Source organism: Rhipicephalus microplus, unplaced genomic scaffold (genome assembly GCF_043290135.1).
Source record: "Rhipicephalus microplus isolate Deutch F79 unplaced genomic scaffold, USDA_Rmic scaffold_12, whole genome shotgun sequence".
In the NCBI taxonomy this organism is placed as follows: domain Eukaryota; kingdom Metazoa; phylum Arthropoda; class Arachnida; order Ixodida; family Ixodidae; genus Rhipicephalus; species Rhipicephalus microplus.
In genome coordinates this window covers 29,264,791-29,290,000 of record NW_027464585.1, presented here as the reverse complement: position 1 = coordinate 29,290,000, position 25,210 = coordinate 29,264,791, and positions in this window count along the sequence as shown.

Genomic DNA, 25,210 nt, shown 5'->3' with positions numbered 1-25,210 from the left:
ACGCGTCTAATGATTATCATGTTTGAAGCAGTCACATATCTTCGTCATCCATTAACGTACCGTAATACCAAATTTGGTATATCTGACGCTAGCGAAGCGGCCGTGAGCGCATCCTGAGCGCGGCATGTAGTCAAGTTGTTACATGGCACGCATGTCATTATTTTCATATTAGGGTCTTTCGCTTGTGTTAGCCATGCAAACATGTCATACCATACCAGTTTTGCAACATGCCATGTGAACGAAACCACCGCAAGAGCTGCAGGACCATGAAATGTAAAACATGAAATAGATAATACGCTTTTCATGTCATGATTAGTCGAATATGTTCTTCAAACAGACATGTTGTGCCATACCGCGAGCGCATCATCAGTGTGGCATGTAGTCATGCTGTTACATGACACGCATGTCATGATTATAATGTTTGGACGTGTCATTTACCTATGTTGTCCGTTCGCGTCGCGTAATATCGAGTTTGGTACATGTGAAGCTAGCGAAACGGCCGCGAGCGCATCATGAGTGTAGCATGTAGTCATGTTACATGACATGCATGTCATGTTTATCATTCTTGCACCAGTATCATACCTTCTTCATCCATTCACGTCTCGTAATACCAAATTTGGTATATGTGACGCTTCCGAAAGGCCGCGTGCACATCATGAGCGTGGCATGTAGTAATGTTGTTACATGACACGCGTGTCATGGTTTTCATGTTAAGTGTGTCGCTTGTGTTCGCCATGCAATCATACTATACGACACCAGTTTTGCAACATGCCTGGTGAACGAAACCACCGCAAGAGCTACAAGACCATGAATGTTGTTGTGTCGGCGAGCGGCGTCCGACGGCAAGGGCCCGACGACTGAACGCGAGACGCAACAAGCACCGGCACGCGCCCCCTACACGCGCAGTAGAAGTGAGTTGACCGGAGCCCGCGGAAGCCCAACAAATCATGACATTCATGACATAGATATCATGATTTTCATGTTATGACCAGTCAAATATGTTCTTCATACAGTCATGTTATGCCATACCAAGTTTGGTATTGGTACCATTATCGAAACGGCCAGGAGAGCTAAAAGTCGTAGGCGGCTAGATAGGTAGATACGCTGAAAGTCGCCGAAGTTCACTAAGAAATGAAGGAAGGAAAATAGGAGGAAAAGAATGGCAGGGAGGTGAACCAGCCTATAGGCAGCTGGTTTGCTACCCTGCGCATGGGAGGGGGATGGGGGAGATGAAAGATAGAGAGCAGAGAGGGAAGAGAGATAAACACATTACATTCGGCAGCACACGCGCGCACACTCAGTCATAGTCCAGTCTTGTCTTTCGCGGTGTGTGACATTGCTGTTACAGCCGCTTGTTAAAGTCCGTGGCACGTAGGAATTTCAACAGAGCTTTTGTCGCCTTCTGTTGCAATGTCTTCTCTCGGGCACTTGACAGAATAGTGTCCACTAACTGTTGTCTGTTGTCGCTGTTGTCGATGCGCACAAAAACGGACGCCAGTGACTGTCTCTGGTTGTCATACAGCGGACAGTCACACAGGATGTGGTGTAGCATCTCTTCGTAATGACAGGCATCGCAGAGAGCTTTGTCGGCCATTCCTATGACAAAGGAATAAGATTTTGTAAATGCCACTCCTAGCCATAAGCGATGAAGAAGGGTGCACGGCTTCTCTTCGGTCGAGCCGAGTGGGCATGTGGAGAGCCATCAAAGAGGACAGCTGTTGTTGACGATTCGTCTCGTTGCTTGGTGGGCACCATAGTAAAAACGTGATTTCACGTGCAAGTCGTCGAAGATTACTGGCAGCATCGGTCCGCGAAAGTGGTATGGCTTCTTCTCGTGTTCCTTCAAGGGCTGCCCGCGCGGCAGTATCGGCATGTTCGTTTCCTATGGCGCCGCAGTGACTTGGCAGCTACTGAAACGTCACATGATGCCCTTTCTCATGTGAAGTGTGGAGGGGGCATCGAATTTCGAAAACAAGCTGCTCGTACGAACCGCGACGCAGTGCTGAGAGCACAGATTTTATGGCAGCCCTTGAGTCGCTGAAAATTGACCATTGTTGCGGTGGTTCCTGATTGACCACACAAAGTGCAGCACGCAAAGCAGCTTGTTCCGCTGCTGTAGATGCCGTGGAGTGGTCAGTCCTAAAGCTCATGGTAACACATCTTGCTGGGACAACTACTGCAATGCTTCGCATTTAATATTGTGAGATTAGCAATGCGTGCGTGTGGGCGTGTCCACCCTGTCTATATGTAAAGTTTATTAGATCTTATGGTACCACTCAAGCCTCGTGATGCTTTTCAGGCCGCGTGCAGTAGTTTATTCCTGTTTTAGGCCCGCAAGTTATTACTGAAATATTTTGAATTTCTGCTTGAAGCTTTTCGGTATTGTGATTGCCGTGCATGTGTTGCAAATGACTAACGTTAATCGCGAATCAACCTAACCCTATTTTTTGGTGAATGAGAGAAACATAATGGGAGGGGTGGCTTTACTGTTAGTCCCCTAATTCCACATTCTCGCCGGACCGCCTAACATTATTTTTGTTTTCTTCGGGACCTTCTTTAGTCAGACTTCAACGTGTATTTCTTTTACATGTCTAAATTATTTTTTTCGTAAGTCATCGCCGGCATTACTAAAATGCGCAACATTGTACGCAGAACTGAAATAACAAAGATATTATACGTTAAGCCTTATCATTTTGTTTTCGTTCTACTTCTTTAATAATATTAAAGTGCCGCGAATTTAATTCAAGAGCTTCTAATTCTTACTGAGCGCATTACCGATCATGATTTTCTTGCTTTTCTTGAGGTATACTGTGGTTATGGGGTCGTTAAAAAGCACGTAATAAACTGTTACGTAGCATAGGCTACTACGAATATGAGTATTGCTGATGACACTTTCTTTTATCATATTCATACTTACGTAATTGCCGTAAGCGTCTGCTTATATGTAAATATTCGTGTTTTTTTATAGGTTGATTTTTTAAATTTGTCTGGGGCAGCACAATGTACGGAACTTTTTTTCTAGAGGTGGAGGGGGAGCAGGTGTTTAACCATACTTCATTATGTTCATGCGTGTAGTTTGTATGTGTGCGAGGCACTGCGCCGTGCTCCCGACCGGGTTGCATAAATTAGGCGCTTTTTCTCATCTTCTAACCACTACCACCACCACATAAACACATGCATCCACGCACTCCTGCCTTGGCCAGGCGTCCGTACAATTTTCGCAGCTGTAGTTAGTTTTGATAGTAATGAGGTGGTCATAGCACTACCATGGTTCTATGCTTGAGAGAACTGAAAGATGTAGCTTTATTAATTTATGGCCCCGAAACGGTGATAGCATCTTTCTCACACCAAGAAAAGTGTTGAGGCTTGATAAGGACAAAAAACAAAAGTACTTTCAAAGTATTTATTTCATTTTTTCATTCTTTGTTTTGAATATCTCCACAGTGAATATAACATTATATTGTGCATGCATATACGTGCCTTGTATTGTTATGATCTTGACATCCGCACTCGTTTGCAGGTAAAGTTTGCAGATTTGCACAGCATAATTTTGTACATTTTAATCGGAACATGCACATACGTTTCACACAATATATTGAGGTGTTCGTGTTATTAAAGAAAACTTATTTTTTATTGGTTCATTTAGAGCACACAATAAGTATCCAAAGATGTTTATATCTTTAGACACATTACAAAATATATCATAGTATTGATGTGCAGTGCATGTTTGATTACAAGTGAAGTGCGTCGTATTTTGCAGGTATGCTTCTTGCTATAGACCACCACTCTATCAATGCCAGAAATATTTCACTTTTCTCGGAATGTTTTACAGGCTAAATATTTTCGGAGTATTTTACATGACCCACTTCTACAAATTGACTACAAATTGAGTACCAACTGGATTACTACAAACTGACTACAAGTTTGGTTACTGCGATTCGGTTTGTGGTGGCATCTATAAAACTCCGACGACAGAAAGACTCATGAAAACATACGATTGATGACATTACTGCCGTTTATTCTTATATTTGCTCGAGTACAAGTGTTTTCTCAGTATCATACAGTGTACCATGATTCAGAAGCATAGCCTCAGAGGGACGGGACTTGGACAATGTCGGTAAAAGAAGGATACATAGTTCCCACGCTGAGTGATAACACCTTGACATTTAGGATATTTTGTGTACGCCAAGAGTTTTACTAAGCACACAGTGCTCTAGTAGATTCCTCAAGGCCTTCAACGTGCACTTTAGTGACGTTCAGGATGGTAACTATATGTGGATGAGGGGGTTCTGACCACCACCAGATTTTTTTGTAGTGCTTTAGCTTTTCGGGTGATACAAAAGTATCTCCACGCCTTCACGTCGACCAACGTTGCCAAAGTTAGCCGATTTACAAAAACCCAGGTGGGTGTGCTTGAATCCGTTCAATTATTTCTTCGTAGTATCACCTTCCAAGACAAGCACGCTTCATGAATGACGATGGCACGAACGCAGACCAAAGCAGCAATTCGATTACACAAAGTATAGATCTGCTACTTCCGGTGCTTATTAGCAAAGCGAAACATATGCAGATATTGACACACACACACACACACACACACACACACACACACACACACACACACACACACACACACACACACACACACACACACACACACACACACACACACACACACACACACACACACACACACACACACACACACACACACACACACACACACACACACACACACACACACACACACACACACGCATGCACACGCACACACACACACACGCACGCACACACACACACACACACACTCACACACACACACACACACACACACACACACACACACACACACACACACACACACACACACACACACACACACGACGTATAAGTAAATATTCGCAATTCAACATTTATAAAAATCGATTGTGAAAGTCGTGGACACCAAGCTCCATGACCTACACAGTATAAGCAACATTTTAGCAGCCAGCACTACACACAACATTTTTTGTTTATTTTTGCTTTTTTGGAGATCGTAAATTTGTGGAGTGTGAATTCTATAAGCTTAAATGTAAGCATTTTGACAGAAATCTGTTGGGAAGTTCGCAGAGGGCCTGGGGTGTGAGGAACGACTTGGTAACTTTCTCAGGATCTGTCTGTGTTTGTCATGAAAGCATCTCCATGTCTTGTTTTGCCGAAGCGGCGGCTTCCCGTTTCCGACACTTTTCAAAAGCCGTGAACGTATACTGAGGAGATGGTTTTCTAGAAAGCGGTTCAAGTTTGTTGGCATGTTGTAAATGTGCCAGGATTTGCGCGAGGACCTCCTTCCGAAATTCCCCCCTGTTTCTAAAACAGAAAAGCTGTAGAAATCATCATTATTGTTTGGCTTCTCAAGGGCTCTGCAAAAGCGCCGCGTTGCACTTCTGCCTTCCTGGCGCCGTTCTTAAGTTGGCGTAATCTTAACGAGTGGGCGCGAAAGTTTATTGCTGCCCGGCAAGGTGCACGTTAGCGCTCAGCGGCTGACTCCCACGTCAGGAACGCCAGTTCAAGCCTGTCGGCCGCTCCACGGGCTTTCTGAAGGAAAATATTCGCTTTTGCCCACGTAGCTGGCTGGACACTCTGAACACGGCAACTTGCAGACTACTCGCTGGTGTTGCTTCTTCCTTCGGCAGTGGTAGCACGCGGGTGAGCATCGAAGCAGGCTTGCGAACCACCTCGACCCCTGATTTTCCGAGAATCGCGGAGAGCTCTTCACTGGGGCCCGGCACATATGGGATGACGATGCGCTTGGCTGGCTTCAACTATTTTTTGCCAGTGGGGTGACCAGCGAGGGAAGGTTGTCGCGTAGTGTGTCTTTCACGGGTCCCTTTACACGGTACAGTGATCGCTTTCTACAGATGGTGACGCCTGCTTATAATAGTAAAAACGCAGGCAAAAACGGAAAGGAAAGAAAAGCCATCTAAATGCACAACGCTGGGTAATATTTTTGTCAGTTTGTACCTCTCGAGGGGGCTTCACAAAAGTGCAAAGAGCGAACGTTTTCGTTGATAGATGTAAAACCAGGTTGCTGAGACAATGGCAAGCTAACTTAAGAAATAATAGTGGCAAGCTAACTTAAGAAAGAATGTTAGGAGTGATTTATGATGTACACCATAATTGAAAAAAAAATGCCGTAGGTAACTATTGTGTTACTGTGTTGCTTTCCGCCACTAAAACTCAGCTGTTGCTCCAGTAGTTCGACACGTACACCTCAGCACCAAGAATGTAACTTTGCGATCTGTGATCAATAATTTAATATGAGCATTTAGTGGGGCAAAAGCTGCTTAAAATTTCCATTTCTTTCCGTAAAAGCTCTGGTACTTTGCAACTACACTAGTCTTTTTATTAGGGACTCGCTTGCTGGATTTCGGGCTGACCGGTCGCACGCTCGCGCGCTCCGCGCGCTTGCGACATCCGGCGTCATCGTGGCTCTGGCCGACTGGGCTCGCCCTACGTCACCTCCTGCCGCCGACGACCTTCCACCTCCGACGACAGTGCAGCTCTGACTTACTGAACTTGCTCTACGCCATCCACCGACGCCGAAAGGAGCTCTCGCAGGTGCGCCCTGTCCTCGGACTCCAGTGACCGTGCTCCCATCTTTCCTATCTCTTCTATCCCCTCATTTTGTCGTCTCTAGCTCTGGCTCACCACCTCACGTCTCTTCCTCTCTTCTCCTTCTTCGGCTTTCCTACATCTTTACTCTATCCTTTTTATCCCTCCTCACCCCCATCCCTCGTGAGCTACTGTGGCGGTGTCGCTCACTGAAGCAGACAATAACGGGGCTCACTTTTCTCTTCTTTTGTCTTTTTAAGAGTCACTTCTCTTATTAGGGCAGGCAAACTAGAGGGAGCTCTGGTGACTCAGACTCAAAAGCTGACAACGACCGATTCCATGAAACAGACCTACCTATACGGTGAGCAGTTAAAAAAAAAAAGACAGGCTTACGAACAGAATGCTATTCTAGTTCCATGATGCATTTTATTGTCACTTCCCTTTGTAACAGTTACAAACCAGACCACTTCGGACGCTTTACCACTGTGTGAAGAAATGCGAATTGTATAGCATTAATATATAAACGAATGTTATTGCTTAGCTGAAGAAAACAAAATGCAGATTTTACTGGCGCACACGAGAAGGCTGTGGAAGCAACGATGCTGGTGGCCTACCCCAACTCCTTTTATTTACTTTACCTCTTCCTCAGTTTTCTTTCTCCCTTCATGCTATATCAGTCTATCGACTCGATATATATATATATATATATATATATATATATATATATATATATATATATATATATATATATATATATAAATATATGGCAATGCTTTGTTTCCGCTGGGCTTGACACACGTGTTCCGAGTTCGAAGAGGCCGTCGGCTAGGCTGAAAATGAAGCTTAAACACTCTGCTGTTGAAAATAGAATGCTACATGTATCAAGCGTGTAATTCACCTAGATTTTCAGCCTACGCTCTTGTCTGAACTGTGGCAGGGTTGAAGGTGTAACACTGTATACAATGGCACCAAACGTGAACATCAGTTTCCTTTTTTCCCGGAAGGAAAATAGAAGCATATTGCTGCCAGTAATGACCTCACGTTAGCAACTACTGGAATATTCTCAATAGATACCTGTTTTATAGACTAATACAAAATGTTCTGAATCACTTTTTTTTTCTTGGCTACAGCATGATTAGTGTTCCTGCTGTTGCCATGTTTACACATACATCAGTGAGACCATTGAGTAGAAAGGTGGATTATCATCAATATTTTCCAATTTAATATAGGCAATAATTATGGTCTATTCACTCTTCTATCGCAAAATCAAGCTCTGAATTCTTACAACATCCGGGCGCGAGAGGAAGCACTACGTACTTGAGAAGTACACGTAAATAAACAGTGTGGGTTTAAAATTGCTTTTAAGTTAAGCATGTTATCCCTTGCATCGTACGCCAAGGACCCCATTCAATAGCTGCTTTATTGCTGCGCAGGCCTTCAACACATATATCAACAACGCGAAGATTGTTGCACATTCGACTATCTGTTGCATAAAGCACTTGTAATGTGCACAATAACACTACGAAATTTCCTTTCACATGTCGCAATGAAATCTCGCCAGATGAAGTGTTATATAAATAATTTATCTTTTACCATTTGTAATATATCAAGGCGATTGAAATGAACCATAAACATAAAGACACAATAGTTCTAGGTGTAGCAAATCTTTTGTTAAATACACGATGCTGTATAATCTGCAGTTGCGAAGCTCGTTAATAAATGTTGTCACGTAGTAGTGCAAAAACAATCAGGGACCCACTGTGCCTTGAAGCAGGCATTGTTTGAAGTACAGTTTACGGAACTATGCTGAGTACCTCATAAAAAAAGACACCTGCAATGAGATGCCAGCAAATGAGATGTTAACACTAAATTACAAAAAGGTCTACAAAAGCCGCTCCTCCAGCTTCCACTGTAACTGCGCTGTCCGTCCCCAGCATCTGGTGCTCTTTTCTCTAGGGAACTATACTCAGCTCCTTACGCACATTGACGCAAAGAATAAGCGCTACGAAGAAATAAGAAAGCAAAAGAGCTTCCGCAAGGGATAACTGAACAGTACCATGTCGGAGTGTTTACTATGTAGCTAACAAGCACATTCCTTTCCCGCTCCATGACTAATGTACAGAACACATTATGTACTATTTATTTACAGTTACTGCAATCACCATTTGGTGATTTCAGCAGGGTGGTACATATACCTAGTCGCTGACAAAAACATGACGGTAAAAGTGATGCATAAAAGTAAGCAGAGCTACAGTCGGAACTGAAACCACTTTGGTAGCTTCTGTAAGAGTCGAGTAACATGTTTTTAGGTGTAGTTCACCCTTCAGCCCCACCTATTTATCGGGCACCATAAGTAATTGCGTAATCTACTCGAAAATGCGTGTGCATGATGCGGTCAAGTATACAAAAGTGTTTCAGGACATATCTTTGCACCATTGATAATCTTACAAGGAAACGTATATTTACAGATATTTACAACGATTACACGCGATGACAATGCCTGGCGCACTGGCGGGCTGGAACCAGTCTCTATCCACTTCGTAGTTTTTTCTTTCAGCCAGGGACCCTCTACTGCTTTATGCCCCAATCCCACTACTGCCTTGTGGCACTACCCCGCGGCGTTAAAGCGCCGACCCGGCGCTTGTCACGAAAGGGGAGTGTTGGGTGACACATAAGGCTTCAGTCTTACGACGTGCACAACAGTGGATGGTGGTGGCATTGAGTGCGCTTCGTCGACGACTCGCTGTATCTCGTAGGTGAGGTTGGTGATCTTGCGAAGGACTTTGTATGGTCCGTCATAGCAAAATAAAAGTTTTTCTGAGAAGCCGATGTGACGACATGGGGTCCACAAGAGTACGAGAGAACCTGGTGCATACGAAACTTCGCGGTGGTGACGATCGTATCGATCTTTCTGAGAGGCTTGAGAAAGCATGAGTCGTTCTCGGGCAATCTGTCGTGCTGCGTCGGCTCGCTCTATGGCATCGCGGACGTATGTGACAGGGGAGCTTGAACCAGCGGGAAGGAGTGTATCAAGAGGCAGAGAGGGTTTCCGTCCATAAAGAAGGTAGAACGGGGAATAACCTGCGGTGTCATGTCTGGAGGAGTTGTAAGCGAAGGTGACGTAGGGTAACGTTGCGTCCCAGTCGCGGTGGTCTTGAGAAACATACATTGACAACATGTCCGTGATAGTGCGATTCAGGCGCTTTGTAAGTCCATTAGTTTGTGGATGGTATGCCGTTGTGAACTTGTGGTTCGTGGAACAGGAACGTACGATATCCTGGACGACGCGAGATAAAAAGTATCGGCCTTGGTCAGTAACGAGCTGTGGAGAAGCGCCGTGATGCAATATGATGTCATGTAGCAGAAAGTCGGTGACATCGGTAGCGCAGCTGGTTGGAAGAGCGAGGATGATCGCGTAACGTGTCGCGTAGTCGGTCGCTACGGCAACCCATTTGTTCCCGGATGCAGAAGTGGGAAACGGCCCGAGAAGGTCGAGCCCTACGCGGTAGAATGGTTCAGCAGGGATCTCAATAGGGTTAAGAAGGCCAGCTGGAAGCGATGTTGGTCGTTTTCGACGTTGACAAAGGTCGCAGCTGGCGACATACTTTTGCACAGAGCGATATAGGCGTGGCCAGAAAAAACGGCGCCGGACGCGATAATAAGTGCTCATAAGTGATCATTTAAATTGTACGAGCTCTGTCATGTCTTTTCGGTACATTGTTGCAAAAAAATGTAGTTTTTCTAATAAAAACTTTGCTGGCAATGCGAGAATTACCTTTGTCTAGTACACTCACACCAACATGCAATTGGTGCACATCGTGCTCAATTTCGAAGGAAAAAAGCAAACAAGTGGTGACTTGACGTGACACTCTTCAAGCTCAGTCATAGAAAAATAAAACTGGGGCATGCTGGGAATCTATCAACAGCATGAAGCATGAGGTGAATCAGCGCATGATGAAGTTAATTGTGGACTACATAGGCACGCTCTCTTCTACCACGAGAAACTTTTTCTCGGGTCAAAACAAACCCCGCTTGTGTTTTATAAGACTATTAACCGAACAGGGCCAAAATCAGCGCTCTTTCTAAGAGAATAGCAGAATTTGTGTACCTATATGTTCAACAAATTAATACCAGTGTTCAATATACTGGACATGCTTCTCCTGTGAAAATCGTTCTGCTAACATCTTTCTTAATTTTTTTCGTGTTTTTAAATAGCCCAATAGCCAAAAAACAAGATTCAAATCTTTGTTCTGCCCTACAAAAAGTTTGGGTCTGAAAATAATATGGCTTAGCCACAAATTAAGTATTGAACCCGATATTATGAACACAACAGATTACCAACGACGAGAAAAAAACTAAAGATTGTAATGCAGTTGGTCGTAGCTTCTTCGTATATATATTATCTATAACTATATCAAAACTGTGAGGACTCGAATTCAACCAAGCCAAAGAAAGAAAGAAGTCCTCAGTCTGAAAAATTGTTCATGGCCAGTCTGGAACCTGTTCGCGTACTCTATACCGGCCGGCTCTTAAACGACGTGAGTAAGAGTGCACTGGCAGCGAGGCGCTATTTTTTGGTGCCGTTGTCAGATACGAAGGAGACGCAGCGCCGAAGCGCTTTGTCCCAGAGTCACACTTAACTCATCAACCCATCATCATCCTACGTCTGTCCCGGCACTACCTCCACCCCCCCCCCCAGGGTCGTGTGGGGGGATGTTTTGTTTCGGGCAGACGGCCATGCCCTGACAAGGGGGCCACGGTTCGGCGCCAGGCGCCAAACAGACGCGGCCTGCCTCCCGGCGTAGAAGCCGGGGAGGCCCGACAAAGGGACTACCCTACGGCGAAGCAACTTCAGTCGCGACGCGCAAAGTGAACGTACCCTGGCAAGGTGAGCTATCGCAGCGCGTGGGGTGCGCTACGGTCATGGCCCGTCTCCTGACCGCTGGGGCCCAGCGAGACTTGACCCAGGGGCTACCCTTCGGCACGGTGGCTCTCGACACCACACGCAAAGCGGACGTACCCAAAAAAGTGGCAGCGGGACTGCCCTCGCTCGCGGTAAATTCAGTCACCGCAACCGAAGTGCCCGTGCCTTCACACTGTCGCGCGGCTGGGGGCCTGCGACGACACCCTCTCAGGACGGATGGGCTATCGCTCGGTGCGAGGCGCTTTGCGGCCACGGCCCGTCTCCTCACCACAAAGGCCCAGTGAGACACCATCCGTCCTGTGGGGTCTCCGGGACTGCTATTTGGTGCAGAGGCCAGTGCCGCTGCACGCAAACCAAACGTACCCACGGAAACCGGCACAACTGAAAGCCGGCTTAGTCCTTCTCGAAGAAGGGAGCCATCTTCCGCCTCGACGACTAGAGCCGTTGAGCCTGCAGAAGGGGCCAACACGGACCTTGCAGGGAAAGCCCGACAAGGTGACAGGATCACCTTAGCACATGCAAAGCTCGGGTGAAAGACCATACAGACCGAACTCGGGGACGACTGGCTCACTAGGCCTAGTCGTGGAGCCTTAGAGAAAGCCATCATTAAAAGTTGATGGTTATCTGCCCTCCTGCCTCACTGAAAATCACTGCCGGACGGTGCCACGTCTCATAAAACTTCTTTGCACATAGGTGCTGCCACTCTCGGCGGAGAACGAACCAGACCTCCTTCCGTACTTTTGCAAGCACTTCGTGAAGCCCGGGTCGCTTGCCGTCAAAGACGGCACAGCACCGTGCCACCCACACTTGGTAGGAGCACTCAACAAGCAGAAGCACGTATTGCTTAGCCGCTTGTCCCGACAGGGGATGAAGAAAACGAACGGTGTTGAAAGGAACACCTGGGTGGCCAAACAAGCTAGCTATCCTTCGTTGGAGGGCAGCTGGTAGTGCGCACTGAGAGAACACGTGAACCAGGTCGTCCATAGTGCTACAAAAAGGGCACGCTCCTTGTTGGGGAATTCTCGAGAAGGGCCTGAACTTTAGATGCAGGCACCCTCTGGCCAGGCGATACATGAATGTAGCGCGCTTGGCGTCCAGAAAACTGGCAGTAATTAACCGCCAGTTAGGACTGTGTTGGGACAGGTCATGTTCTCTATAGCGTTCAGGTAACTCCGGAGCGAGCCTATTGACTAACTCGCGGAGTTCGATCGAAACTAAATCTATCTCGGGGTCGACCTCTTGGAGACGGGTCAAAGTAGAAGCGGCCCCTGCATAGAAGGCAGAAGGCGTTCCCGCCCGAGGCACGGAATTTGAAAATGCCCCAGGCGAGAACAACCTCAGCCTGGTGCTCAGGAAATACGACGCGAGGCTTCTAGTAAGGAGCATATCTGAATCAAGAGCTACCCGTGTCCATTTAACATGTAATGCCGTGGTCACAACGCTAAGGTCGGGAATACCTAGTCCTCCTTTGTCCCTACGCAACTTCAACACGGGGCGCGACACAAAACGAGAGGCACGACCCCCAAAAACTTCGAAAACTTTCTTTTCCAAGATAACTTTGGTGTGGGGTTTAACTGGCATAACCGAACCTATGTACGTAAGGAAACTAAACAACAGTGATTGAATTATCGTGGCCCTAGCTGTAAGCGGACAAGACAAGGCACCGAGTTCCTTAATCCTGTCGGTCAGCTTTTGCCTTGCTAACCGCCAGTTTTCGGTAGTCAGGCCATCTGGCTCGAAATAGAAACCTAATATACGTAGGCGCTTCTGTATGGTGAGGCCGTGTACAGGACGTGGACTGGAGGGAGCGCGGTTCAGATACATGACTGCGCTCTTCGACTTATTTATTCTGGCGCCGCTCGCCAAGCAGTACCCCTCCATAACGTCCAAGACGGTGCAAACAGTTGCCTCGTCCGGGACGACAATAGAGAGGTCATCTGCATAGGCAAACATTGCCACTGGGGGGGGGGGGGAACCTGGCGGAAGGGGAAATCTACCTATGCTGGTGTCTTTAGAAAGCCTCTGCAAGAGTGGCTCGAATGCGAGCACGTAGAGAGCGGGTGACAGTGGGTCGCCCTGTTTGACTCCACGGCACACACCGAACGACTCCGAGACGCGATCTTGTATGACAACAGCAGAACTAGGACGAAAGTAGAGAGCCCTGACCATGCTGATGAACTTGAAACTGAAGCCCACCTGCTTTAAAACTTTAAAGATGTACTTATGACTGATAATATCAAAAGCCTTTTTTTGATCAAAAGAACAAAGGATTCCACTTAGGTTGCGTGAATTCGACCATTCTATAAGGCCCCTGATAGCAAAACCATAAAGTTGTCACGATCTACCTTGGACACAACACGCTTGGTACGGACCCGAAACAGTACTGAGCACTGGAGGGAGTCGAACAGACAGGCACTTAGCTATGAGCTTGTAGTCACAGTTTAGGAGGGTGATGGGCCGCCAGGCTCTCAGGTCGGTGCGTCTCGTCTCATCCTTGCACGGGAGAGTGATCCGCCCCTACCTTTGAGTTGCTGACAAGGTCCCCTCACGGAGAAGCCTGTTTGCCAATGTGGTAAAAGGCCTCCCAAAACCTTCCAAAACTTGACATAAAACTCGACTGTCAAACCATCTGAACCAGGGCTGCGATTATGGTTCATGGATTTAAGGGCTGCAAACACCTCCCCTTCGACGAGAGGAGTGTCACAAATATCAAAGTCCTCGTAAGTTTTGGTGAAAGGAAACGAGTACGGAGTGGGAGGTGGTTCGGCGTAAAGGTTCTTGTAGAACTGCCTTGCCACCTCTAATACTTCTTCCTGCGTTTCCACTAAACTGACTGTGTTAGGATTGACCAAAGAGGTTATCGCTGAGCTCTTCCTAGCCAAGTGTCTGCGAAGGACATTTCTGCTGCACCAAGCCTCCATTTCCCACTGCTCTGCGCGTGCTGTGGCCCGCAAGTGGTCCCAGCGTCACTGGAGCAGGACTCTATATTCTTTGCGCAGTGAAGTAAGAGCCACGGTTACCCACGGGCCGCAGGACAATGGCTTTGAGAGCAGGAGAATCGCGTCAGAGACTGCTTTGATCTCTGCGCGCTCCTCCCGCGCCCGCCTCTTGCCCCAATCCCGAAAGCGCCCCGTGACTCCGGCCTTCACCGTGTCCCAATTGTTACCGCCTAAGTTCTTGTCGCCAAGGAGTGAACCGATGAGATAGGTCGCTACATCTTTTGTGGCGTCCTTATCTTTAAGGAGCCGCGGATTTAGACGCCACGGTCGCTTGCCCCATGGCACCAAACTAGAGTCGGCAAATCTCAATGCAAGGAGGCTATGGTCACTCAATGCGGAAGAACACAGCCAGCTAGAGTGCATGCTAGGAGCAAGCGAAGGCGAGACATAAAAACGATCGATCCTCGACCGGCTCCCCCTCCCGTCCAAGTCATTCCTGACTAGAGAGGGCGGAGGGACTAACAAGCATCGACAAGCCCCAGCTCTTAAACAAGCTCCCGACACACTAGGTCGCCGTTTCGGTCTCTAAACTTTGGAGTTCCTTTGAGGGAAACGCGATCCGCTTGTTCTAAAGCACAGTTGAAATCGCCTACTAAAATGACACGGGAAGGGCCAACTAGATAAGAATCTAGGGAATTAAAGAAATCTTTCTGCGGTCTGTACTGCGCTGGAGCGTAAACATTCACAATTCTAACGCCAGAGTCAAGATCCACTGACAGAACACGGTCATCCGAATCCCTGGCGTAGCGAAGCACAGAACCGGTGAATCGTGGCATTAAAATGACAGCAACTCCCCGGCAATGTGGGCCGCCATAATTCCAGTAGGATTTGTGCCAAACGTTCTGTCGAAGTTCTTAATCTGTTGCAATCTAGACACAAAAGTTTCCTGCAAAAATAGAATGTTTATTTTGCGAGACCGAGCTAAATGAATAACCTCGGCTTGTTTCGCTGCTCTTGTGATACCTCGACAATTAAAGGTAGCAAAAGTGAGATAAGAAGCCATGATGAAAGATAGGAGAGAAAACAGACTCTAGGATAGGCAAGAAGCCAAAAGAAAATCGCAGAAGAGAAGGAAACAGCAGATACTCGAAGGTATCATCTGCTGAAAAGCTACCTAATATAAACCTACGAACGAGAGTCCCCTTCGGAGAGGGAATCCTCGTTCGTGGACGAGTACAACGTGTCAGACATTAACGAACACTCGCAATTGCCTGGTCCACAGTTAGGGCAAGAAGAACTGTTGTTCAACTCACCCGTGGTACTGCCCGTGACAGTCGACGAGGTATATTCCTCGTCAGACTCTGTCGCTGCGGGTCGCTTCGGAACCGGGAGGTCGTCCTTAGGGCTGCCGGGGCCGCCGCTCGGAGCCGCCGCCAGCCTCTTTTTGGAGGGCCCTGGTGATCGGCGGGCGCGCCGCTTCTTGCCCCGAACAGCGTCCGTCCAGCTCATGGGTTTCTCCTTTTCCTCGGCAGCAGGCGCGTCAGCAGGGCTGGTCCCGGGCGCACCCGCAGGCGAGGCTGGCGACGGCTCGGCGGCAGCAGAAAGGGTGAGGGCCTCAGCTAATTCCCACCCCGCCTCCTGCTCTTCGCCTCCTGGAGCCCGTTCATTAATGCGCTCCGGCTGTGGCTGGGTCGAGCCCTCGGCGTCCCCTGGAGCAGCCTCCCGATCCTCCGCAACGCCGCTCACCTGCTCCTGGGAAGAAGGAGAGGCTACAGGTGGGGCGGCCGATGAATTCGTCTGCGCCTTGCACTCTGAGGGGCCATGATCGCCGCCGCAGTGCTTGCATTTGACCGCGCACTGGTCGTGACCAAAAACCCCACAGCGCACACACTGTGGTACAGTGCACTTCGCCGCATGGTGTCCGGTTCTGCAGCAGCGCCGGCAAACACGCGCGACACCCTCGTATTCAAACAGGACGATGACGTCCCTCACCTGGTGGAGGTTGGGGACACTCTTGTGCATCTCCATTTTGACCACGAGGATGCCGCTCCAGACTCCCGGCAGATACGCCGATTCCTCTCGCCCCACATCCAAAACAACTCCATACATTCCCAACAACTGTGCTATGATGCGCACATCTGCGTCCGCAAGGAAACCAGTGACGCGCACCACCTTGACCCGAACACCTCGGTACTGGAACCTGATCCTCGCATCGCGAATGGCGAGGACTGGATCGTCGGAAAACCGCCGGCTTGCCTCGTCGTTCGCGAACGTCACTTCAAACTTCCCCATGCCATAATCCTGTACACGTTTCAGCTGGCTGAGCTTGAAACGCTTCACGAGCTCCCTTCAAATGTCGGCACTGCCGACGCCCTTAGGCACGCGTGCGTAGTGCACCCGCGGCCTAATCTGCGAGAGCAGATTAGTAGTCATCGTGGTAAAACTACCACGAGGCTACCAAGTCAGTTAGGAGCTAGCCTAACCTGAAAAAGAAAAAAAAGAGAAAAAGGGACAAAGAAACTTCACCAAAAACCTGCGAAAACCAACGAAAAACCTGTGCGAGAGTTTGTGCGGGAGTTTGGGGGAGGTGCTGCTTCGTTCATGTACCGGACGCTCCCGTCAAGCCGTGAACCGAGCCCGCGTCGCGGAGAAGACACCGACGCCAACCAGGAGCAGTGAACAAGCCGCCGACAGCAAGTGCTACCACCGGAGTACGGGCTTCTACAAGACAAGGCGCGGAAGACGAAAGCCATGACCACAACTGCAGCGACAATGACAACCGCAGCGTCCCAGCCCACGGTAGTCATGCATCAACCCAAGGAACCACCAATATTCTATGGGTCATCGTTTGAAGACCCGGAGTCCCGGCTAGAAACATACGACCGTGTGGCAACCCTCAACCACTGGGACCATGACGAAGAGCTCCGTCGTGTGTCCTTCTATTTGGAAGACACTGCAAGGACCTGGCTCAAAAATCGGAAGTCCACGCTCCGAAGGCAGGATGTTTTCTGCGGCGCATTCCTGCAAACGTTCGCGAACGTCGCTCGCAAAGAGAGGGCCGCTGCTTTATTAGAGACCCGAGTTCAGCTACCAAATGAAAATGTCACCATTTTCACAGAAGAAATGACCCGCCTATTCCGTCACGCTGACCCAGACATGCCTGAGGATAAAAAAGATCGTTTCCTCATGCGAGGGGTCAAACAAGAGCTCTTTGCGGGACTGATGAGAAATCCACCGAACACCGTCCAAGAATTCGTAGCCGAAGCGACCACTTTCGAAAAGACCCTGGACATGTGCACCCGACAGTATAATCATCGTCTAACTCCAGAATGCGCTGCTGCTCAAGCCAGTAACTCCGAAGACCTGCGTGAAACGATCCTAGCGATCGTGCGGAAAGAGCTGCGCAAGCTGTTGCCTTCGGTGCAGCCTCAAGTGAATTCTATCGCCGACATTGTGCGAGAAGAAGTTCGGCAATCGCTTCGAATTCCCCAAGCACCGCTGCCCGAGCCGGAAGCTATGAGTACGCCACTGCAGTGTGCCACAACGCTCCTCCCCGTCCACGCCAAAATGCCGCCCCATCGCACTTCCTTCGACAGACGCCACCGCCGCCACCATCCCCACCGACGACATACCGTTCGCCAGCGGCCCAGCGCAGTGCGCCGAGGAAGGCTGACGTCTGGCGCACCCCTGAACACCGCCCGCTCTGCTACCACTGCGGCGAGGCCGGACGCACATACCGCCGTTGCCAGTACCGACAGATGGGACTGCGTGGCTTCGCCGTGAATGCACCGCGTCCACAGCCAGGAGAACGGCCACGTGATATCGCCGATTACCTGATAGAAACTCAGTGGACACCACGAAGTCCTTACCGTTCGCCGTCGCCCAGCCGCCGCACGTCACCGCACCACCGGCAGTACTCTGGCCCAACGCGGGGCCGGTCTCTTAGCCCGTATCCGAGAAACTAAGGGCAGCAACCGATAGAGGTGCGGTTGCTGTGCGACGAACTACCGATGATCCTCCGACGACGACGAGGCAGCAATGGAGCTTTCCAAAGACAACGCCAACCAGGCAAAGCCCTGGCGGCGAAACCTCACTTACCGAAGGTGACCTGACGACGCAACATGGAAGCAGCGGAACAAGTCGACGCAGCCGTGACCCGACGCCACGCCCTAACTGTAATGTGAGACGGCGAACTAGCGACCTCGTCGTTCTTATCGACGGCCATAGTGTGACCGCTTTCGTCGATACTGGAGCCAACTACTTTGCCATCAGTGGGTCGTTCGCCACGAAGTTAAAGAAAGTTAGGACAGCTTGGGAAGATCCTGAAACCCGCACAGCTGGAGGTCATCTCGTAACGCCTGCAGGAATCTGCACAGCGAGAGTTACCATTAACGGCCATATTTATCCTACAGACTTCGTAGTCCTACAGCGTTGCTCGAGAGATGTCATCCTAGGCATAAAGTTCTTATGCCTCCATCGTGCTCTCATCAACCTAAAAACAAAGTCGATAACGTTATCCACAGAAGAAGCACTACCGCCGCGCACGCCGTTAGGGAACCATGCCATGAATGTGCTGAAAGAACAAGTGCTCAAGCGTCATTATTTCAGTCGGCGCCGCTAAATCACCTGACTTGGAAGGCGTCGTTGAAGGCAGTCAGCATCTGTTGGTCACCCAAAATATTTGCGTCACAAGAGGAATTGCAGAGCTGCAGGGAGGCAAAGCAACGGTTATGCTCACGAATTTCAGCAATGAGTACAAACATGTGAACAAAGGAACAACGGTCGCATACATCGAAGAAATTGTCGGAGCCACCAGTGCTTTTGCCCTCGCCAATTCTGCGGAACCTGCTCAGAGGAAACAAGCCCCTCCCATAGCTTTCGATGTCAATCCCAGACTTCCGAACCATAGACAAGAAAAGCTCAAGGACCTGCTCCTGCAATAAAAGATTGTTTTTCATCGTCATCAAAAATTCGGCAGACCCCAATCACGAAACATCGCATCATAACCGAAGAAAATGCCAGACCACTCCGTCAGAGTCCGTACATGGTTTCGACGCGAGAACGTGAGGCCATGAAGAGACAAGTTGATGAGATGCTGCGCGATGACATCATCCAACCGTCCAAGATTCCATGGGCGTCCCCCGTGGTGTTAGTGAAGAAAAAGGATGGGACCCTACGTTTCTGCGTCGATTATCGCCGCCTGAACAAAATCACAAGAAAGGACGTGTATCCTCTCCCACGAATATACGACGCACTTGATCGGCTCCATAACGCCAAGTACTTTTCATGAATGGTCCTCAAGACTGGCTATTGGCAAATCGAAGTCGACGAAACAGACCGAGAGAAGACGGCGTTTATAACACCGGACGGCCTCTTCAAGTTCAAGGTGATGCCCTTCGGTCTTTGCTCAGCGCCTGCAACTTTTCAACGCGTTATGGATACAGTACTGGCAGGATTGAAGTCGCAGACTTGCCTTATGTACTTGGACGACGTCGTCGTGTTTTCCTCGAGTTTCGACGAGCATCTTCGGCACCTTGAAGCTGTACCTAAAGCCATCAAGACGTCCGGGCTCACACTGAAGCCAGAAAAGTGCAGATTTGCGTAGGAGGAGCTCTTGTTTCTGGGGCACGTTATGGGCAAGTCTGGAGTTCGTCCCGATCCACGGAAAACATCCGCCATCGCCGACTTCCCGCCCCCCACTGACAAGAAGGCGGTGCGCCGATTTCTGGGACTGTGCGCCTATTATAGGCGGTTCGTGAAAAACTTCGCCCGCATCACCGATCTTCTCACTAACCTTATCAAGGCCGACGTGGAGTTCAAGTGGGAAACGCCGCAGGAACACGCTTTCCAGGAGCTTAAACATCGCCTCCAGACGCCTCCGTTACTTGCCCATTTCGACAAATTCGCCGAGACAGAAATACACACTGACGCAAGCAGCGTAGGTCTTGGTGCCGTTCTTGTGCAGAGGGCTGACAGACTTGAAAGGGTTATTAGTAACGCCAGCCGATCACCATCCAAAGCAGAAGCCAATTATTCCACAACAAAAAAGAAGTGCCTCGCCATCATCTGGGCTACGTCGAAATTTCGCCCCTACCTCTACGGCAGGCCCTTCAAAGTTGTGAGCGACCACCATGCCTTGTGTTGGCTAGCCACCTTGAAGGACCCTACAGGTCGCCTCGCACGATGGAGCCTGAGACTTCGAGAATATGACATTACTGTCATTTACAAGTCCGGCAAGAAACACTCCGATGCCGACTGTCTCTCTTGTGCGCCTGTCGACCAACCACCACCCGACGACGCGGATGACGACTACTTCTTGGGAACGATAACTACTGATGACTTCGCTGAACGACAGCGGGCTGACCCGAAACTTAAGGCCCTAATAGAATACCTCGAAGGCAGGACCGCCAAAGTCCCGAAGGTATTAAAGTGCGCACTTGCGTCGTTCTTCCTGCGAAACGGTCTTCTACAAAAAAAAAAACTTTTCACTGCTTCGAGGTAAGTACCTCCTTGTGGTGCCATCACCTTTGCGACCAGAACTCCTGCAGGCCCTGCACGACGATCCCACGGCAGGTTACCTCGGTGTTTCTCGCACGCTCGCTAGGATACAAGAAAGGTACTACTGGCCACGTCTTACCACCGACGTCACTCGTTATGTGAGAACATGCCGGGACTGTCAGCGACGCAAGGCACCGCCGACAAGGCCAGCGGGACTTCTGCAGCCAATTGAACCACCTTGCCGACCTTTCCAGCAGATTGGTGTGGACCTACTGGGGCCGTTTTCGACGTTGGCTTTCGGAAACAAGTGGATCGTGGTAGCTACCGACTACCTCACCCGCTACGCCGAGACAAAAGCTCTTCCCAAAGGCAGTGCATCTGAGGTAGCTAAGTTCTTCGTCGAAAATACCGTCCTACGTACTTCACGGCGCCCCAGAGGTCCTTATGACCGACAGAGGAACGGCATTTACTGCCGACTTAACTCAAGCGATCTTGGCATACAGCCAGACAAACTACCGCCGGACGACAACGTACCACCCACAGACCAACGGCCTCACCGAGCGGCTTAACTAGACGATCGCCGACATGCTGGCAAAGTACGTTGATGTCGAACACAAGACGTGGGACGCCATTCTTCCGTACGTGACCTTCGCATACAACACGGCGGTGCAAGAGACGACACAGATATCTTCATACAAATTGGTCTACGGAAGGAGCCCGGCAACGACGCTCGATGCCATGTTACCCAACGTCACCGACGAATGAAACCTCGATGTCAGTGAGTACCTTCAACGCACCGAAGAAGCGCGTCAACTCGTGCGTCTCCGTATCAAGAATCAACAGACGACCGACAGCCGCCGTTACAATCTTCGACGACGCTTCGTAAAATACCAGCCCGGTGAACGTGTTTGGGTGTGAACGCCGATAAGCCGACGGGGACTAAGTGAAAAGCTTCTGCGACGGTACTTTGGACCGTACAGGGTGGTTCGACGTCTCGGCCCACTTGATTACGAAGTTGTCCCCGACGGCATCACGAACTCTCCACGACGCCGATCGCGACCTGAAGTCGTCCATGTCGTACGCCTCAAGCCGTTTCATGCGCGTTAACAAAGTGGCAGTGTTTTTTGTATTATATTGTATCGTAACTTAGTCATTGTACTTTCTTGCAATATTGTTGTACCTTCATCTTTAGTTAAAGCGTCGGGATGATGCCTTTTTCAGAGGATGGCAATGCCACGTTTCATTTCCCAGGTTTTGTTATCGTCTCAAAACAATACATAATTCTCAACGCAAACCGTGCCTGCAGTTTTCGAGAAGCTTCCGGACTGTAGTAGATCATTTCGATAAGATCACGCCTACTCTGCGAACGGTACAGATTATTATGGAACCTACGCCACCGCCAGCGATAAGGCTAGAAAATTCGACGGCAAGAGTATAAATGCCGACGCGCTTCGCAGCTTGTCAGTAGTTGATCGACGGCCGACGCTCCGTTCACCGCTATCAGTCGAAGACTGCTACTGCAATCGGACTTTCCGTTTACCGGGCACAGGTTTGCCCAAATAAACAGTTTAATTCTAACACAAAGTCTCCTGTCTTCGGCCACGCCACAACCCCGTGACAATATGCGGGGTCGCTTTGAGGCGTTATAGCCCTTTAATGAAAGCAATGCTGAGCTGTTTCCGAAATTACATGCAAACAAGAAGGACAGTGTTTGCAGAAAAGAACAACAATCCAATCGCTTTAAGCCAGATTCGTCAAACTGACCTCAGGTGACGGGCACGGAGTTTAGTCCCGCAAGGGCTGGGACAGTGAAGAAAGGGGTCCAGGTGGCAAAGTGAGGTGCGAGTCGGTAAAAAAAAGTTCTACCTTTTCAAAGAACGCTTTTTGCTTGTCTCACATGTGGATCATTCCTAATGAGGGCTTGGCGTCATGATTGGAGAAACATTGTTACTAAACTGCAGAATGACTGAAAACTGGACGCCGACTCCGAAAAAAAGGTGATTAATATTCCACAATAATGTTTCAATACATGGTGACGACATGAATTTCCGCGCGCGCGCAATGAGGGCTTGGTGTCATGATTGGAGAAACATTGTTACTAAACTGCAGAATGACTGAAAACTGGACGCCGATTCCGAAAAAAGTTGATTAATATTCCACAATTATGTTTCAATACATGGTGAATTTCCACACACACACACACACACACACACACACACACACACACACACACACACACACACACACACACACACACACACACACACACACACACACACACACACACACACACACACACACACACACACACACGCACGCACGCACGCACGCACGCACGCACGCGCACACGCACACGCACACGCACACGCACGCACACACACACACACACACACACACACACACACACACACACACACACACACACACACACAAATGCTTGAAACAAGACATGCATATTTAGCTTAGCGGAACATCGCACTAGCGAATAAAATATTGTGAGTCCGATTTAACGATATCACATTGTGATAATTGTGTGTAGCGCCACGTAGAAAATTGTAAGAAGTAGTTGACAAGAAAGGGGCGCGTATTTCCTGTCAACTTCTTACAAAGTTGTACGTGGAGCTACACTCAATCTTTGCAATGAAGTAACATCTAGCCTGCATAAAAGCCCTTGTTCAGTACAAATATTGCATTCTTGGTGAAGCCACTGGCCACAACCGGCCGGCGAGCTGCGTGTTTGCGACTCCTCATATAACCGTGACCTACACAACACGCTACCTAAACTGCACAATAAGCGAAACGCACATTCGACAATGCCCTTGTGGAGCGTTCAATCGCTACTGGCACGCTGTTAGTTGGGTGTGCTTCCTGGCAAAGAAAGCACGGCGCTCGTGCGCATCAGGACACCAGAAAATGCCTATGCGCCGGCGCCGATTATAGCTTCGATGTGCGGCTGCGTCGTGTGCTCTGGCGCCCCGTGCTGGCGGCGCCAACAGTTGACGGCACTGTACATCTTCGTCAGGGTGGCCGCAGGAACACTCCGTGGTAGGCGTGCGTTGTAAGAAGTGTCGCGTAAATGCTGTACCAATAGCGGGAGACCAATGTTTTAAATCTGTTTCCTCTAAAGGGACTGTCCACCACTGTGAAAAAGATCACTGCATATCCACGGGGTAAATGATGACGAGTGCGCGATGCTCCGGAGAGACTCTTCGGTAAAACTGGGAATCTTCCATGTGTAATTCTCCCAGGTGATCATCGCGTAAATACATTACGAGAAACACTGTATGTGTATATATTGAAATCAACTTTTATTTGTTTTTAGAGATGATGGATGGCTTGCAATGGCCCTTCATTATGACAGCTTTATGGTTTGCAAAATGAAAGATGAGTGGTTCCTGTACAGGTTGCAGTGGAAAACTTGCATACTAAGTCAATGCATGTTCCTTGGATCGTTGTTGGTTACATATGGTCATGCGATATACATCTGAGTGCATATCTAGAAGCCACATGTTGGATAAGCCAAGTATTGGTCGTGCCTGCGATATAAATGTTGGAATCACCCATGAGTATGAACGGTGCATTCTTGTATTTTGTATTGTACTCTTTTAATGCCGTGGTATGTATGCCTTGATATTTTCGACTGACAGGTTAAAAGCTAGACACATGGCCATTAATACGATTCCAGAGTCAAGGACTTTAATGGCTGCATGTTCTCCGTTGTGACTTTCACTCGTCAGTGGTAGCATAGCTTGAGATCTTGAGCCGTTTTCGTTTGCCCCACGCACCGCCATCTAGTTCCACATACAGAAAAATTGAATTGCTGCACAAACTTGAAGAAAAACAAGGGAGACAGGAAAGAGCGCAGTCCTGTCTCCCTTGTTTTTCTTCAAGTTTGTGCAGCAATTCATTTTTTCAAGTATGAACCAACTAGTCTGCAAAAAAGTATTGCTTCCACATACAGTATCGCCATCGGTGGCACATACCCACTCTAGAGCAGGTATGTGCCACCGGTGGCTATGAACATTACCAACAACAAACCCCATGGGATCTACAGACTCACGCCCTAAGAAGCTACGCCCCTAAAAATTCAGATATTGGCGCAAATACAAAGGTCGTTCATCACATCGGTGGCAATGAGCATATTTTCGTGCCAGGGAAAAATAATTAAAATTATAACTTGATGTTAAAAGTCGATAAAAAGAGATCACTAGCGTCAACCGATAGCGAATGGGGTCAATTTTTAGAATCCATTGGTAGG